Genomic DNA, 18,518 nt, shown 5'->3' on the forward strand with positions numbered 1-18,518 from the left:
TGCTCAAAATTCCCCAAGCCAGGCTTCAGCAATATGTGAACTGTGAACTTCCAGATGTTCAAGCTGGTTTTAGAAAAGGCAGAGGAACCAGAGACCAAATTGCCAACATCCACTGGATCATCGAAAAAACAAGAGAGTTCCAGAAAAACATCTATTTCCGCTTATGGACTATGCCAAAGCCTTTGACTGTGTGGATCACAATAAACTGTGGGAAATCCTTCAAGAGATGGAAATAGCACACCGCTTGACCTGCCTCTTGAGAAACCTGTATGCAGGTCAGGAAGTAACAGTTAGAACTGGACATGGAAGAACAGACTGGTTCCAAATAGGAAAAGGAGTACATCAAGGCTGTATATTGTCACCCTGCTTATTTAACTTATATGCAGACTACATCATGAAAAACGCTGGGCTGGAAGAAGCACAAGCTGGAATTAAGACTGCCAGGAGAGATATCAATAACCTCAGATATGCAGATGACACCACCCTTATGGCAGAAAGTGAAGAGGAACTAAAAAACCTGTTGATGAAAGTGGCAGAAGAGATTGTAAAAATTGTCTTAAAGCTCACTATTCAGAAAACTAAGACCACGGCATCTGGTCCCATCACTTAATGGGAAATAGATTGGGAAACAGTGGAAACAGTGTTAGAATTTATTTTGGGGGGCTCCAAACTCACTGCAGATGGTGATTGCAGTCATGAAATTAAAAGATGCTTACTCCTTGGAAAGAAAGTTATGACCAACCTAGATAGTATATTGAAAAGCAGAGATATTACTTTGCCAACAAAGGTCTGTCTAGTCAAGGCTATGGTTTTTCCAGTGGTCATGTATGGGTGTGAGACCATGTATGGGACTGTGAAGATAGCTGAGTGCCAAAGAATTGATGCTTTTAAACTGTGGTATTGGAGAAGACTCTTAAGAGTCCCTTGGACTGCAAGGAGATCCAACCAGTCCATCTTAAAGGAGATCAGCCCTGGGATTTCTTTGGAAGGACTTATGCTGAAGCTGAAACTCCAATACTTTGTTCACCTCATGTGAAGAGTTTACTCACTGGAAAAGACCCTGATGCTGGGAGGGATTGAGGGCAGGAGGAGAAGGGGATGACAGAGGATGAGATGGCTGGATGGCATCACTGATTCGATGGACTTGAGTTTGAGTGAACTCCGGGAGTTGGTGGTGGACAGGGAGGCCTGGCATGCTGCGATTCATGGTGTCGGAAGGAGTCGGACACGACTGAGCGACTGAACTGAACTGACAGAATGGCACTATGTACATGTGCAGTTCTAAGGACTCAAGACCCTTTAGCCAGGTTCATAAATATGGCTAAAAAAAAATAACTGCAATGATAAAGTCATCAATCAAAATCAATGCTAAAACAGAATGGTCAAATAATATTTGTGGACTCATGGAGAATAACATGAAAGTTGAAATTATTTTTGTAAAATGATAATTGTAATGGCAACTAGGATACTCAGAGTGGGAACTACTATTCATCTCTCTGTGATTCAGAGTATAACATATGCAAGGGATAATTTTTAAAAAAAAGCATGCAAATATCAGTGAACTATTTGTTTCAAAAGAATCTGAGAAGAAAGAACGTATACATGAATATGTAATTTAAGAAAATAACAATGTGGTATGTTTATGTATAACTACAGTGATTTAACTTGTTCAGACATGGAAACTAAATTATTTTTCCAGTTTGGATAAGAAAATCACATATATCCCTGGGCTGACTGCCTTGTATTGAAGGACATTCAATTTTAGTACAATTTACCTTAGGTTAGGATTATGGTCTGTGGATAGAGTAAAACTAACTGGCCTGAACGCACATGTCACTCATGCCCTCAACTTCATTAGCAGCATGTGCTAATCAACTGAGTTAAATAGATACAGTGATAACAACAACAAAAAAAGAACTTTAAAAATAATGGTTGTATGAACAAAGGAGGGTCCCTTTGACAGCAGGGAGATCAAACCAGGAAATCACCCTGAATATTCATTGGAAGGACTGATGCTGAAACTGAAGCTCCAATACTTTGGCCACCTGGTGTGAACAGCTGACTCATTTGAAAAGACCCTGATGCTGGGCAAGTTTGAGGGCAGGAGGAGAAGGGGACGACAGGATGAGATGGTTGGATGGCATCACTGACTCAATGGACATAAGTTTGAGAAAACTCTGGGAGATAGTGAAGGACAGGGAAGCCTGGCATGCTGTAGTCCACGGAGTTGCAAAGAATTGGACAGGATTTAGCAACTGAACAAAAAATAATGACCAAAGGATATGCACTGGGATATCAGTCCTACTGTCTGCTCAGTCGTGTCTGACTCTTTGTGATCGCATGGACTGTAGTCTACCAGGCTTCTCTGTCCATGAGATTTTCCAGGCAAGAGTACTGGAGTGAGTTGCCATTTCCTTCTCCAGGGGATCTTCCTGACCCAGGGATTGAACCCAGGTATCCTGCATTGCAGGCTGACGCTTTACCCTCTGAGCCACCAGGGAAAGGCCTAGGATATGCACTACTGAGTACCAAACATATAATGATTAATTTTCCCTTTATTAGATTAAATGTAAAAGCTAATTTGCTAAAATATATATAATATAATTGTACTTCAGTATCTTTAAGATAATAATCTCTCACAATAGCAAAAATTACTTAAATAATATCAGTAACTGAGACCACTTCAATTTCTAATAAAATAAAAATTATAAATATGTTTATAGGAGGAGCTAATATATGTTGCCTGATGGTGACTGCAGCCATGAAATTAAAAGACGCTTACTCCTTGCAAGAAAGTTATGACCAACCTAGATAACATATTCAAAAGCAGAGACATTACTTTGCCAACAAAGGTTCATCTAGTCAAGGCTATGGTTTTTCCTGTGGTCATGTATGGATGTGAGAGTTGGACTGTGAAGAAGGCTGAGAGCCAAAGAATTGATGCTTTTGAACTGTGGTGTTGGAGAAGACTCTTGAGAGTCCCTTGGACAGCAAGGAGATCCAACCAATTATTCTGAAGGAGATCAGCCCTGGGATTTCTTTGGAAGGAATGATGCTAAAGCTGAAACTCCAGTAACTTGGCCACCTCATGAGAAGTGTTGACTCATTGGAAAAGACTCTGATGCTGGGAGGGATTAGGGGCAGGAGAAGGGGACGACAGAGGATGAGGTGGCTGGATGGCATCACTGACTCGATGGATGTGAGTCTCAGTGAACTCTGGGAGTTGGTGATGGACAGGGAGGCCTGGCATGCTGTGATTCATGGGGTCGCAAAAAGTCGGACACGACTGAGAGACTGATCTGATCTGATCTGATCTGATGTATATTTATTTAGACTTCTTATTAGTTAAAACATCATATTTTATGCCATTTTCATGTCCAGTGGAAACTTAATATGAAAACTTCCAGGAGTAATAATTAATTGCTCATAATGGTAAGTAGTTTGAGAGAGGTAAGAAGATTTTATTGACCCCACTTCTCTGTTCCCCAGCACTGGAGTAAAATAATCTGCCCCCACAGCAAAGGGCAGCAGCTACAGTGCCAAATTTTCTAAGATAAACATAAAAATGGACTGTGCCATGGTTATACACTCCAAATATCACTAAAACTGAAAATATACAGTGGGGTTTCCTAGCAAGCTGCAGAATTAAAGAAGTGCAAGATTAAGAGAATATGGCTGAAGCTTTACATTTGTTGATAATAATTATTTATTTATTTCTGACCTTGCATGTGTGCTTCCAAGTTGCTTCAGTCATGTCCGACTCTTTGCAACCATATGGATTGTAACCCACCTGGCTCCTCTATCCATGGGGATTCTCCAGGCAGGAACACTGGAGTGGGTTGCCATGTCCTCCTCCAGAGGATGCAAGGATCCAACCTGAATCTTTCATGTCTCCTGCATTAGTAGGTGGGTTCTTTACCACTAGCACCACTTGGGAAGCCTAATTTCTGACTTTAGGTAGTTTATTATGTGTTATTTAATCATTCCAATAACATTTTGATAGATGATTATGCTCATTTTACAAATGAGAAAATCAGGCTAAAAAACTTTACAGTATGACACGGTTCATAATGGACTAATTAGTATTTAAATCACAGTCATATCTGGAAAACAAGTCTAAGGTTTAAAACTAAGGTTAGAAAAAGATTAGGTTTACATGCTCCATTTGGCATTTTAATATGTGGATTCCATTTCTCATAAATGTTGAGGTATCACAGAAGATATGAAAGGCTAGATAGAAAAATACTGGGAAAGATGAAGAAATGTGGGGATAAAATAGGCATTGGGAATGTTTTTACAGTGAAAGTCCACAAGTAAAACTGAAGATTCTTCTCCTGAGCATCCGTGCAGCCCAACCTTTGCTTCAGTACTTCCTAGCCAACCTTAGCCCTTGGGACCCAATTTGGATTTTGGCCAAGTATCAAAATAAGGATGTTCTCTCAATTCTCTCTTTCTCTCACTCACATACACAAAGATACTTCAGGAAAAACCAAGCCTCCAGTTTTTCTTTCACCCTTAAATAATCCTACAACTCAGTTTGGTTAACTGATGCGAAGGGGATTCTGTATCCTTGGGCCCTTACATCAGCCCTGCTGTCTAGATTCCTCTTCCAGGTCTTACAAGCTCCCAAAGCAAGCCCCCCATATTTAAACAAAATCAAAGATTTTACATTAATACCCCTTAAGGTCACATCCCTTTTAATAGCTATTTTCAGAAAATGTATGTTCTTTTGTTCTAGAGTCACAGTTCATGGGCCTCCCCAAGAGCCCTTTGGTGACTACATTGAGAAAGTAAGCAAGAAGACGAGCAAACACAACAAAAATGCCCATTCAGTATACCGATTCTTGGACTTCTCTTGGTCTGCAGTGCAATATTTAGTCTCTGGGTGAGGACAAGTCTATTTCTCTTTTAAGTAAAAAGAATAAAGCCAGAGCTACTCTCTTACAGGAACAATCTTTGGCATGCCATTAGTCAGACGAAGGTTGGAACCTAAGAAAAATATTTTATCTTGGTGTCATACTTTACTATTACTATTTCTCTCTCTCTCTCTCTCTTTTTTTTTCTCCTAAGCAACTAGCAGAATGATGATGACCTTAATCTTTCTTTGACTTTGAGTGTAGTCAGTGGCTCAGTCTTGTCTGATTTTTTGCAATGCCATGGACTGTAACCCACCTGGTAGCTAAAAGATAAGAATAATTGAAGTTTAAAAAAACAAAACAAAACAAAAAAACAAAAACCTGACTTCATACTCCCGAGAGAACATTGATATTTTGAGTTTGTGATTGAAGTAAATTCTATTCCTTGTACTCCTGAAAGACAGGCTCAAGCCTAATCAAAATATGAGTTTTAGCACATCTGACATGATATAGTTAAAATTGCAATTCATGGGTTGCACTGCGTTTAAAAGAAAGATGATAAATTACTTTCATTTAATGTTTTTTAAACTCAAATATATCTCATTAAGGGCAATTAAATATAAAATCAATAATTATTATATTAAATTTATTTGCAATTGAAAGAATTAAATGATTTTCCTCCTAAAAGACATACAAAAATAAAACTGTTTGGTATTCTTTGCATTGCTTATTTTCCTGTAGAAAGGATATCAGTTAAAATGATGAATTTTAACCTTCTCCATTTTTCCCAGAGAACATTTAATTCATATTCTTCAGGCTTTTTGGAACAGGTTCCCCATACTTATGAAGAAATTATTGTTTTTATAATATTTACTAAGGCCCAGGTACTGAAACTTTCTCAAGGACACTTCATTTGCTTTTAACATATAAATCTCTTGAGAATCATTTTGGGAAAAAAGGCAGGCAAAAGTATTAATATATGCAGTTAATTGTATGGTTTAATGAATTCAAATAAAGTCACAATGTAGCATATTAAATATAATGCATGCGGTGAATAGGAAATAAAAGGGTCATGACATCTAAGAATAGTAGGACCAAGGAATACTAGTAGAGCAAACATTATATATATATAATGTATATATATACATTATAAACATTTATATACATTTATATACATTATAAACATTTATAAACATTTATATATATTATAAACATTATAATGTATAAAACATTATTTTACTCTGAGGTCCCAGATTTTTTTTCTTTTCAATCTGATTGTTGTTAAAACTACTCTAAAAAGTCAGTAACATTATTTTGTAGTGTTCTTTGACTTCAAGAACATACAAGATTATGTTATACATTAATATGTGCTGTTTTCAGAAATAATGAACTAAATCATAATGTTCTGAATATTAATTACCTGAAAGTGTACACAATAAGCCATAATTTAAGAACAACTTCTTGAATATCATTATGATGACAGACATTGAAACACATTGTTTGGAAGATGTTGACTCATGATATAGAAAAAACCACTACTTAAATGGTTGTCTCAGAATAGTTATTTAAAAAGGTGTATGTAAAACTGTGGTAGCTGTAGCTAGTCTACATGACTTTTTCTAGTTTCTTCCAACCTATAGAGGTTGCCACTGAGGAATAGAAGAGAAACATCATCTTCTAAATCTTTGCTCCATGATCCTTCTGTTGTATTATTGGATACTTTCTAATGTGTGTTTTTGCTGATACAGAACTTTGCTACATATATTAATTTTTACTTCAAAACTGATTTCCACAAATGTACTATGATAATAACAGACTAGTTGGTGTTTCTTGCTCTGTTCATAAATACAGTTTGGTGATGTATGTTTTAAACATTATAAATTACTATTCCCTATCCTTTCTAGTTTCCTTTGCCATTTTTTCCCCTTGGCTTAGTGATATGAGTATGGACTCTGGAGATACTGTTTCTGTCAAAATCAGTCCTTTACAGTGATATTCTATAAGGTCATCATTTAATATCCTTTAAGTTCCTCTTAAAAACACACATCTTTGTGAATATTCTCTTAATTCCTTACAATAGACTATGATTCCTCCTTTTAAAGCTGTTATGATGATTTATATATAACTTTTATGATACATATTTTATTTTGTTCTGAATTATTCTCTGCTTAATTACTGTATCATTCTCTCCATCGAAAATAATAAAGACCTAGAGAAGAATGATAGGTTTCCGTTTCCTGTGTACCCCACAGTGTCTCATACAGTGTTTTGCAAAAAGCATCCCTTGAACAAAAGTTGAAATGAATTAGTCTGCTCTTGTCTAATAGTGCCTGTAAATTTGTTATATTCCTTTTGACAGAAAATTAACTGAACACCTGGAAATTCAAGAATATGAGTTTTCACTTATCTTAGTACACAATAAATACAAGAACTATAAATTTCTGCCTCTCCACTGACTTCTGCTAGTCCGGATCTGAACAACACTTAGTACAGTTAAGAATTGAGCCCATAAATTAAGAAAGAAAAAAGGATGAAAGCCTTATCATTTATGAATCATCATAAATAAATGACATCAAATAGATGTGGATATATTTAGTATCCAAGCATATATTTATTTATATAAATATTTGATGTATGTACATAATAAAATATCTAGGACACATAAACAAGTGAGACATACAGTTATCATTAAAGGTCATTTTCTAAAATCATAGCTCACATAATCCCTATTTTGCAAGTGGGATATCTTAGTACATTACTTTATAGTCCTAAAATTATTGCTTAATTTTAAAGGATTCCATTTGAACATCTTAAAATATGACATGGTAATCATTAGCATAATTTGTATGAATAACAAATAACAATGATGATACTGCAGTTCTTTTAATGAAATAATTTGTTATTTAAGCTGTCTAAGCATTATGCGTGACAGTTACGCTATCAGTAGAGGAGTTAATTCAATGCACATGGAAGAACAGCTTAAATATTAAGCAATCAATCAATCACTTTCTCATCTAAGTTAATGAATAAGACTATTACTTCAGTTTCTTCTCTACTGCAAGGATGAACACAATCAAACTGGAATTTTATAGGAAATGAGGAGACTTAACATTTATACAGAGAATGAGATGGTTGGATGGAATCACTGACTTAATGGACATGGGTTTGGGTGGACTCTGGGACTTGGTGATGGACAGGGAGGCCTGGCATGCTGCGGTTCATGGGGTCGCAAAGAGTTGGAGACGACTGAGCGACTGAACTGAACTGAACATTTATACTCCATAACTATATACAGTGCTCATAGGTGAGAATTACTTATGAATAATATTAAGTAGATTAATGAAGATTCAAACTCAAATTATATTTTACTTCTAGTCAGTCTTTGGTAATAATCACTGAAACTGTTAATATGATAAAATATTTTAGTTTAAATAATTTGCAGATATTTTATTAATAGGATAAGTTTGTTTCAGGAATAACAGAGGTAATTTATCAAGTTTTAAATATACTGTAGGTATCAGAGAAATTTTACTGTGTATTGCACCATGAAAGAATAATATTTGGTATCAGTTGACTATGGGTTTATACCAGGAAAGACCCTGGATTATATATGAAAAAATTTCATCTATGTAAAAGTATTATAGCTTTTAAAAATACAGTAGCTAAACTAAGATCTTTACTGCACTCTTACAAATATGTAAGCAGAGAACACCTGTAGATAGGAACAAGATATATTTCAATCATAACTTATTTAGTTATTCAAGAAATAACTAAAAAGAGTTTAACAAAAAGAGATAGTGCAGTTTTGTCCCACATCTCCTGAAAATACCTAACAACCAGCACAAAAATTAGAAAGTTTTATAATGTGTTTTGTGTAGAAAGGAACAATCATTCAAGCCTTCAGTTCAGTTCAGTCACTCAGGCATATCTGACTCTTTGCGACCCCATGGACAGCAGCATGTCAGGCCTCCCTGTCCATCACCAACGCCCGGAGTTTACTCACACTCACATCCATTGAATGGTGATGCCATTCAACCATCTCATTCTCTGTCATCCCCTTCTCCTCCTGCCTTCAATCTTTCCCAGCATCAGGGTCTTTTCCAATGAGTCGGTTCTTCACATCAAGTGGCCAAAATATTGAAGTTTCAGCTTCAGCATCAGTCCTTCCAATGAATATTCAGTACTGATTTCCTTTAGGACGGACTGGTTGGGTCTCCTTGGAGTCCAAGGGACTCTCAAAAGTCTTCTCCAACACCACAGTTGAAAAGTATCAATTCTTCAGTGCTCAGCTTTCTTTATAGTCCAACTCTCACATCCATACATGACTACTGGAAAAACCATAGTATTGACTAGACATTTGTTGGCAAAGTAATGGCTCTGCTTTTTAATATGCTGTCTAGGTTGATCATGACTTTTCTTCCAAGGAGTAAGCGTCTTTTAATTTCATGGCTGCAGTACCATCTGCAGTGGTTTTGAAGCCCAAGAAAATGAAATCTATCACTGTTTCTACTATGTCCCCATTCAAGCCTTACTCTATTAAAAAGAGCTCATGTTGAGGAAATACCCAGGATTCTTTTTCAAAAAACAGCATCTTAGTGTTTTTCCTTCTGCCAGTGAAGACAGTGAGCATAAAAAATGTGTATGTATATTTATCAGTAATAGATAGAAATTACATATTAATAGAGTGAACATTAATGTTTGATTACCTCATTAAATTTACAAACTACTATCTTAAGAATTTACCTCCGAATTCTTATATTGAATACTTATTATTTATTTAATTTGAAATAGTATAAAAAAGGATAATAAGCAAAGAATACTTATTAAGATTTAAATACAATTAGCAATTTAGCTAGTAAATATTTGAGATACTGATTTTTACAGAATCCAGAAAGCAGAGTTTGTTCTGTAGAAAAGAGTAAAAGTTCAAAAATTCAAAACAAAAAATAAAATGGACAACAAAAATTGCAAAAGCCTTTTTATTCATTCTGTTGAATTGATAGAGTATATATGGCAGTGTTCTCTTTCTCAGAGTATTCAGGTGGTGGAGACCCCATGAGGCTGCATATGGAAACTAAAATTATCATTACAAAAGGACCACTTATAGTATGACCATGGATATTTCTTCCTATTTAGTAGCAGCTGTTCTTTATCTTTACACAATTTTGATGTGTTCTCTATCACATCAAAATTGCTCCAGCTATTTTCTCCTTCAAAATCCTTTATTTCAAACATCCCACAATATAATAAAAATGCATGTTTTTAACAATCAAAACTGAAATCTGAAGAAAGATGCAAGAATTCATGAAAGAAATGGGAGTGATGTCAGAGAACTGCAACTACTAGAATCAAGTGCAAAATAATACAAAACAGGTAATAAGAAAATGATAACCACCATTAAAAAATTACAAGGGATCTTGACAAGATTTATTTATTTATTTATTTTTAAGTTAATCTTCTAAGCCTTATGTGAAGGTTTTCCCTTCACATAAGATTTTAATCTTTGCTTTAGTTGGATTTACTTTGAGTGACTTTTTTTCCTGGAACTGATTATCCTCAGATAATGAGTTCTTATATTAAAATAATAAAATAGTGCAATCATTATATGCCAAAAAATTATATAACATTCGATCAGAAAATTCCTTGAATATAGAAAACTAGCTTGTGCTGGATTTAGGAAGATAAAAGAGGAAAGCAACCAGCACCTGCAAACAACAGACATAAAGTTTTCTTCCCAAGCAACCTCAAACAAGCCTTAAGTTCAGGATCAGTAAATTCAAAGAGTGGAAGATGAGAATAAAGTACTGTCTAGGTAATTTTTTGCCCCACTTTAATGAAAACATCTCAGTTGGCCTGAGCTTCCTTTCTTTCATCCTCTTACCCTACATACAAAGCACAGGGAGCACTCTCATGCCCAGATTTATAACTAAGACCCACTCCTTAAATTACTTGACAGATAGGTCATGGGTAGCTTCAAGTGTGGGTGCTGGAGCCCAAGACAAAGAAATCATAGCTTCTGAGAGGAAAAGTTTAGAAACATGTAAGACCACCTTGACTTCATTTGTGATCAAAGAGCTGCTGCTGGTGCTGCTGCCAAGTCGCTTCAGTCGTGTCCGACTCTGTGCGACCCCCATAGACGGGAGCCCATCAGGCTCCCCCGTCCCTGGGATTCTCCAGGCAAGAACACTGGAGTGGGTTGCCATTTCCTTCTCCAATGCATGAAAGTGGAAAGTGAAAGTGAAGTCACTCAGTCGTGTCTGACTCTTAGTGACACCATGGACTGTAGCCCACCAGGCTCCTCCATCCATGGGATTTTCCAGGCAACAGTACTGGAGTGGGGTGCCATTGCCTTCTCCCAATCAAAGAGCAGAGTTTCTGAACTCTGGCAGTCATGCTATGTTCAGGCACTCTGCAGGGTAGTGTCCTGCCCACAACCAACCTCTTAGGTGAAGAAGCTCATCAGTCTTAGTCTTCTCTACAAGGAAATCACTTCTTGAGGAAACAGACTTAAAGAGCCAAACCTGTGTCAATACCTGATATTAAATGACATGGTCTTTTTCATAAAATTGAAATATCCATACAAAAAATTTTACGTATATAAAACAACAAGGATGTGAAAAAAGACTAGGTAATTCAGGACAAAAACATTAAAAGTAACAACCATAACACAATCATACACTACTCTCTAATACATGTCTATGGAAAGAATATTGCTGTTAGTGGTGCAGTCATGTCTGACTTTTGGAACTCTATGGACTGTAGCCCTCCAGGCTCTTCTGTTTAAAGATTAGGTTGGTCTAAAATACACATTTAAAAACAGAACTGTCTGTAACAAAGTAAAGAACAAAGGGAGCAAGTAAAACTTTCTTGATTTTTGAAAAAGAAAATATTGAGTAAACTGAATAACACATTAGTTCAGTTCAGTCACTCAGTCGTGTCCAACTCTTTGCGACCCCATGAATCGCAGCACGCCAGGCCTCCCTGTCCATCACCAACTCTTGGAGTTCACTCAGACTCACATCCATCGAGTCAGTGATGCCATCCAGCCATCTCATCCTCTGTCGCCCCCTTCTCCTCCTGCCCCCAATCCCTCCCAGCATCAGAGTCTTTTCCAATGAGTCAATACTTCTCATGAGGTGGCCAAAGTACTGGAGTTTCAGCTTCAGCATCATTCCCTCCAAAGAAATCCCGGGGCTGATCTTCAGAATGGACTAGTTGGATCTCCTTGCAGCTCGAGGGACTCTCAAGAGTCTTCTCCAACATCACAGTTCAAAAGCATCAGTTCTTTGGCGCTCAGCCTTCTTCATAGTCCAACTCTCACATCCATACATGACCACAGGAAAAACCATAGCCTTGAATAGACGAAACTTTTTTGGCAAAGTAATGTCTCTGCTTTTGTATAGGCTATCTAGGTTGGTCATAACTTTCCTTCCAAGGAGTAAGCATCTTTTAATTTCATGGCTGCAGTCACCATCTGCAGTGATTTTGGAGCCCAGAAAAATAAAGTCTCACACTGTTTCCACTGTTTTCCCATCTATTTCCCTTGAAGTGCTGGGACCGGATGCCATGATCTTCGTTTTCTGAATGTTGAGCTTTAAGCCAACTGTTTCACTCTCCACTCTCACTTTCACCAAGAGTATTTTTAGTATCTCTTCACTTTCTGCCATAAGGGTGGTGTCATCTGCATATCTGAGGTTATTGATATTTCTCCTGGCAATCTTAATTCCAGCTTGTGCTTCTTCCAGCTCAGCATGTCTCATGATGTACTCTGCATATAAGTTAAATAAGCAGAGTGATAATATACAACCTTGATGTACTCCTTTTCCTATTTGGAACCAGTCTATTGTTCCATGTCCAGTTTTAACTGTTGCTTCCTGACCTGCATACAAATTTCTCAAGAGGCAGGTCAAGTGGTCTGGTATTCCCATCTCTTTCAGAAGTTTCCACAGTTTATTGTGATCCACACAGTCAAAGGCTTTGGCATAGTCAAAAGCAGAAATAGATATTTTTCTGGAACTCTCTTGCTTTTTCCATGATCCAGCGGATGTTGGCAATTTGATCTCTGGTTCCTCTGCCTTTTCTAAAACCAGCTTGAACATCAAGAATTTACGGTTCACATACTGCTGAAGCCTGGCTTGGAGAATTTTAAGCATTACTTTACTAGCATGTGAGATGAGTGCAATTGTGTGGTATTTTGAGCATTCTTTGGCATTGCCTTTCTTTGGGATTGGAATGAAAACTGACCTTTTCCAGTCCTGTGGCCACTGCTGAGTTTTCCAAATGTACTGGCATATTGAGTGTAGCACTTTCACAGCATCATCTTTCAGGATTTGAAATACCTCAACTGGAATTCCATCACTTCCATTAGCTTTGTTCGTAGTGATGCTTTCTAAGGCCCACTTGACTTCACATTCCAGGATGTCTGGCTCTAGTCAGTGATCACACCATCGTGATTATCTGGGTCGTGAAGATCTTTTTTTGTACAGTTCTTCTGTGTATTCTTGCCACCTCTTCTTAATATCTTCTGCTTCTGTTAGGTCCATACTATTTCTGTCTTTTATCGAGTCCATCTTTGCATGAAATGTTCCCTTGGTATCTCTAATTTTCTTGAAGAGATCTCTAGTCTTTCCCATTCTGTTGTTTTCCTCTATTTCTTTGCATTGATCGCTGAGGAAGGCTTTCTTATCTCTTCTTGCTATTCTTTGGAACTCTGCATTCAGATGCTTATATCTTTCCTTTTCTCCTTTGCTTTTTGCTTCTCTTCTTTTCACAGCTATTTGTAAGGCCTTCTCAGACAGCCATTTTGCTTTTTTTGCATTTCTTTTCCATAGGGATGGTCTTGATCCCTGTCTCCTGTACAATGTCATGAACTTCATTCCATAGTTCATCAGGCACTCTATCTATCAGATCTAGTCCCTTAAACCTATTTCTCACTTCCACTGTATAATCATAAGGGATTTGATTTAGGTCATATCTGAATGGTCTAGTGGTTTTTCCCTACTTTCTTCAATTTCAGTCTGAATTTGGCAATAAGGAGTTCATGATCTGAGCCACAGTCAGCTACTGGTCTTGTTTTTGTTGATTGTACAGAGCTTCTCCATCTTTGGCTGCAAAGAATAGAATCAATCTGATTTTGGTGTTGACCATCTGATGATGTCCATGTGTAGAGTCTTCTCTTGTGTTATTGGAAGAGTGTGTTTGCTATGACCAGTGCATTTTCTTGGCAAAACTCTATTAGTCTGCCCTGCTTCATTCCGTATTCCAAGGCCAGATTTGCCTGTTACCCCAGTGTTTCTTGACTTCCTACTTTTGCATTCCAGTCCCCTATAATGAAAAGACATCTTTTTTTGGGTGTTAGTTCTAAAAGATCTTGTAGGTCTTCATAGAACCATTCAACTTCAGCTTCTTCAGCATTACTGGTTGGGGCATAGACTTGGATTACTGTGATATTGAATGATTTGCCTTGGAAACGAACAGAGATCATTCTGTCGTTTTGAGATTGCATCCAAGTACTGCATATTGGACTCTTTTGTTGCCCATGATGGCTACTCCATTTCTTCTGAGGGATTCCTGCCCACAGTAGTAGATAAAATGGTCATCTGATTTAAATTCACCCATTCCAGTCCATTTTAGTTCGCTGATTCCTAGAATGTCTACATTCACTCTTGCCATCTCTTGTTTGACCAGTTTCAATTTGCCTTGATTCATGGACCTGACATTCCAGGTTTCTATGCAATATTGCTCTTTACAGCATCATACCTTGCTTCTATCACCAGTCACATCCACAGCTGGGTATTGTTTTTTCTTTGGCTCCATTCCTTCATTCTTTCTGGAGTTATTTCTCCACTGATCTCCAGTACCATCTTGGGTCCCTACTGTCCTGGGAAGTTTCTCTTTCAGTATCCTATCCTTTTGCCTTTTCATACGGCTGCGACCAGCACACTAAGTGCGGTGGCGGCTGTGACCGGTACACTAAGCGCGGCCAAGAGGAGCTACCCCACATCCGAAGTCAGGGACAGAAGCCGGGAGGACCCCATGCCCAAAGGGCGGCGACCAAGAGAAGTTACCCTACGTCCGAGGTCAGGGGCAGCGGCTGAGAATGCCAGGCTGCGACGGCATAAGGAACGGCCGAGAAGAGCTACCCAAGTCCAAGGTTGGTGGGGTGGCCGGGAGGAGCTACCCCACGTCCGAGGTTGAGGCAGCGGCCGAGAGGAGTTACCCCGCGTCTGAGGTCAGGGGCGTCAGCTAGGAGGAGCTACCCCAATGCCCGAGGCCAAGGGCGGCAGCCAGGAGGACCAACCACACATCCAAGGAGCAGTGGCTGTGCGTGTGGAGGAGGGCATAGAGGAGCTATCCCACGTTGAAGGTTAGGAAGGGCTGTCGTGAGGAGATACCCTCATCCAAGGTAAGGAGCACTGGCTGCGGTTTGCTGGAGTAGCTGTGAAGAGATACCCCACGCCCAAGGTAATAGAAACCCAAGTAAGATGGTAGGTGTTGCAAGAGGGCATCAGAGGGCAGACACACTGAAACCATACTCACAGAAAACTAGTCAATCTAATCACACTAGGACCACAGCTTTGTCTAACTCAATGAAATTAAGCCATGCCTGTGGGGCAACCCAAGATGGGCGGGTCATGGTGGAGCGATCTGACAGAATGTGGTCCACTGGAGAAGGAATGGCAAACCACTTCAGTATTCTTGCCTTGAGAACCCCATGAACAGTATGAATAACACATGAGTACATCATGAGAAATGCTGGACTGGAAGAAACACAAGCTGGAATCAAGATTGCCTGGAGAAATATCAATAACCTCATATATGCAGATGACACCACCCTTATGGCAGAAAGTGAAGAGGAACTCAAAAGCCTCTTGGTGAAAGTGGAGAGTGAAAACGTTGGCTTAAAGCTCAACATTCAGAAAACAAAGATCATGGCATCTGGTCCCATCACTTCATGGGAAATAGATGGGGAAACAGTGGAAACAGTGTCAGACTTTATTTTTCTGGGCTCCAAAATCACTGCAGATGGTGACTGCAGCCATGAAATTAAAAGACGCTTACTCCTTGGAAGGAAAGTTATGACCAACCTAGATAGCATATTCAAAAGCAGAGACATTACTTTGCCAACAAAGGTTCGTCTAGTCAAGGCTATGATTTTTCCTGTGGTCATGTATGGATGTGAGAGTTGGACTGTGAAGAAGGCTGAGTGCCAAAGAATTGATGCTTTTGAACTGTGGTGTTGGAGAAGACTCTTGAGAGTCCCTTGGACTGCAAGGAGATCCAACCAGTCCATTCTGAAGGAGATCAGCCCTGGGATTTCTTTGGAAGGACTGATGCTAAAGCTGAAACTCCAGTACTTTGGCCACCTCATGCGAAAAGTTGACTCATTCGAAAAGACTCTGATGCTGGGAGGGATTGGGGGCAAGAGGAGAAGGGGACGACAGAGGATGAGATGGCTGGATGGCATCACTGACTCGATGGATGTGAGTTTGAGTGAAGTCTGGGAGTTGATGATGGACAGGGAGGCCTGGCATGCTGTGATTCATGGGGTCACAAAGAGTCGGACACAACTGAGATATTGATCTGATCTGATCTGAAGGCTAAAAATCAACTTCTTGTTAAAATATGTAGCCAAGTTTATTTAGTGGTTATAATAGACTAGGTACTCTTCTCTAAACTTGATATAGTTTTAACTCATCTCATTCTCACAACAAATCTATATCATACTCTCAGTATCTCCAGTTTACAAATTAGGAAATTGAGGCAGAAAGAAGCTGACTAGCTTAAGACCATTCATCTAGTAAGAACATCTTGCTAGTACACACATTTTGAATAGGTTCTGTGACAAAACCATATGCCTTCCAACTGGGCTTGAGTAATCTTACAGACAAAGTTAAGAGACTAACTGAATGCTTAAAGCCAAGTTGTAAAGTTTTAAAAATACAAAAGAAAGAAAAATGTTGAATTAAAAATACAAAAGAAAAATGTTGAATTAAAAATACAATATAGAGAGAGAGAGAGAGAGAGAAGAAACCAACTAGGTTCATTATTGATTTAATGAGGAAAACAATACTAAAAATTTTCTGTGTGGAAAAATATATATGGGTCGTTATACTGAAAGTCTCCACTGAATAACATAAGACAAATTTTCAAGACTCATCCTTAAATGAGTTGAGTTTCAGAACACTGAGGAGATTGAAAAATTCTAAAAATATTCAGAAACAAAAGCAAGGTTATGTACAATACAAAAAAAATATTAAGAATGACATCAGATTTTTGCATCAGCAGTAGTTGCATCTGAGGGTAAAATGTGAATTTTTTAGAACATAAAAATTTATAAAATTATTGATTATCAACAAATACTTAGAATATTTTCTGTTTGTGCAATAAAAGGACCTGTCCATCTATTCATCACATGCTCTCAGGTCCAACTGTTTTTGACCCTATGGTCTGTAGTTCACCAGGCTCCTCTGTCCATGGGATTTTCCAGGCAAGAATACCAGAGTGGGTTGCCATTTCCTCCTCCAGAGGGTCAGAAAGGGATCAAACTTGCATCTCCCCCATCTCCTACTTTGAAAGCTGATTCTTTACTGTTTGGACCATCAGGGAAGCCCAAAAAGATCTATAAGAAATACCAAAATTATAGTAAGGCTTGGTAATCTTTAGAAAAATTAGTCTAAAAGCAGCTGAATTCCAACCTGTCCTGCAAAGTGGGCAAAGACAAATGTCTTAAAGTGATCCTTCAATAAAGAGAGGAAGAGTTTAGTAACATCCTAAAATCAACAACAGCAGCAACATTGAATAGCATCTAATGATTAACTACAATATTAAAATTTTATTAAGAAATACAAATGCGAACAAATGGAAGTAAGGAGCATTGGATTTAGAATGGAAGAGGGATAGAAGACATTTTCTGAGTATGAGCACAGTTTAGTAATGAGCCTAATCCCGTCTGGGACCAAGCATACCACCTGGATCTGCAATAACTAATATAAACACAATGCTGCAAATTCTATACATGTACATTGTAATTATAACTGAAAATTGACCTATGAGCATTAGTAACGTGACACACTGATGCAGTGTTTATAGAAAATACAAACATAAAACTACTTCATATTCAGTTATACAAATACAATTTTCTACTATTACTTCAATTAAGACGGTGTTAATTAGGAATGGTAGGTCTTCTAAATGTTCATATTAGACTTCCTGAATTTTACTTGTGTTTTTTCTTTAGTCAAACACAATATCACCTAATAAATATTTATTCTCTGTGTTAAATATTCTATACATGACTATACCATTTCTATATTTCTCAGGATATTGATTTTAAAGACTCTGATGAGCAGGAACTGGAAAGAGCTAAATTGGTAGGTGGTTTAACTCTGGTGCATTTTCATTCCATTATACTTGCTTTCTCTATAAATGAGAAACATCTTTTCTTTCTGCTTTCCATTTTACTCCCATTCCTTTTCCTTAGCCCTATCTTCAAATTCTAAATTAGGTTAAAATTAGATAATGAGAGCCTAGTATTTGAAAAAGTGGGTAGAAAATGAACCAACTATTCGTCTATTATATATTCATTTATCATATTTCTAGCATCTTAATTATCTTAATCACTTTTAACTCTCCAAATTCAATGCAGATACTCAAGATCAA

Source organism: Bos indicus, chromosome 12, assembly GCF_029378745.1.
Source record: "Bos indicus isolate NIAB-ARS_2022 breed Sahiwal x Tharparkar chromosome 12, NIAB-ARS_B.indTharparkar_mat_pri_1.0, whole genome shotgun sequence".
NCBI lineage: Eukaryota > Metazoa > Chordata > Mammalia > Artiodactyla > Bovidae > Bos > Bos indicus.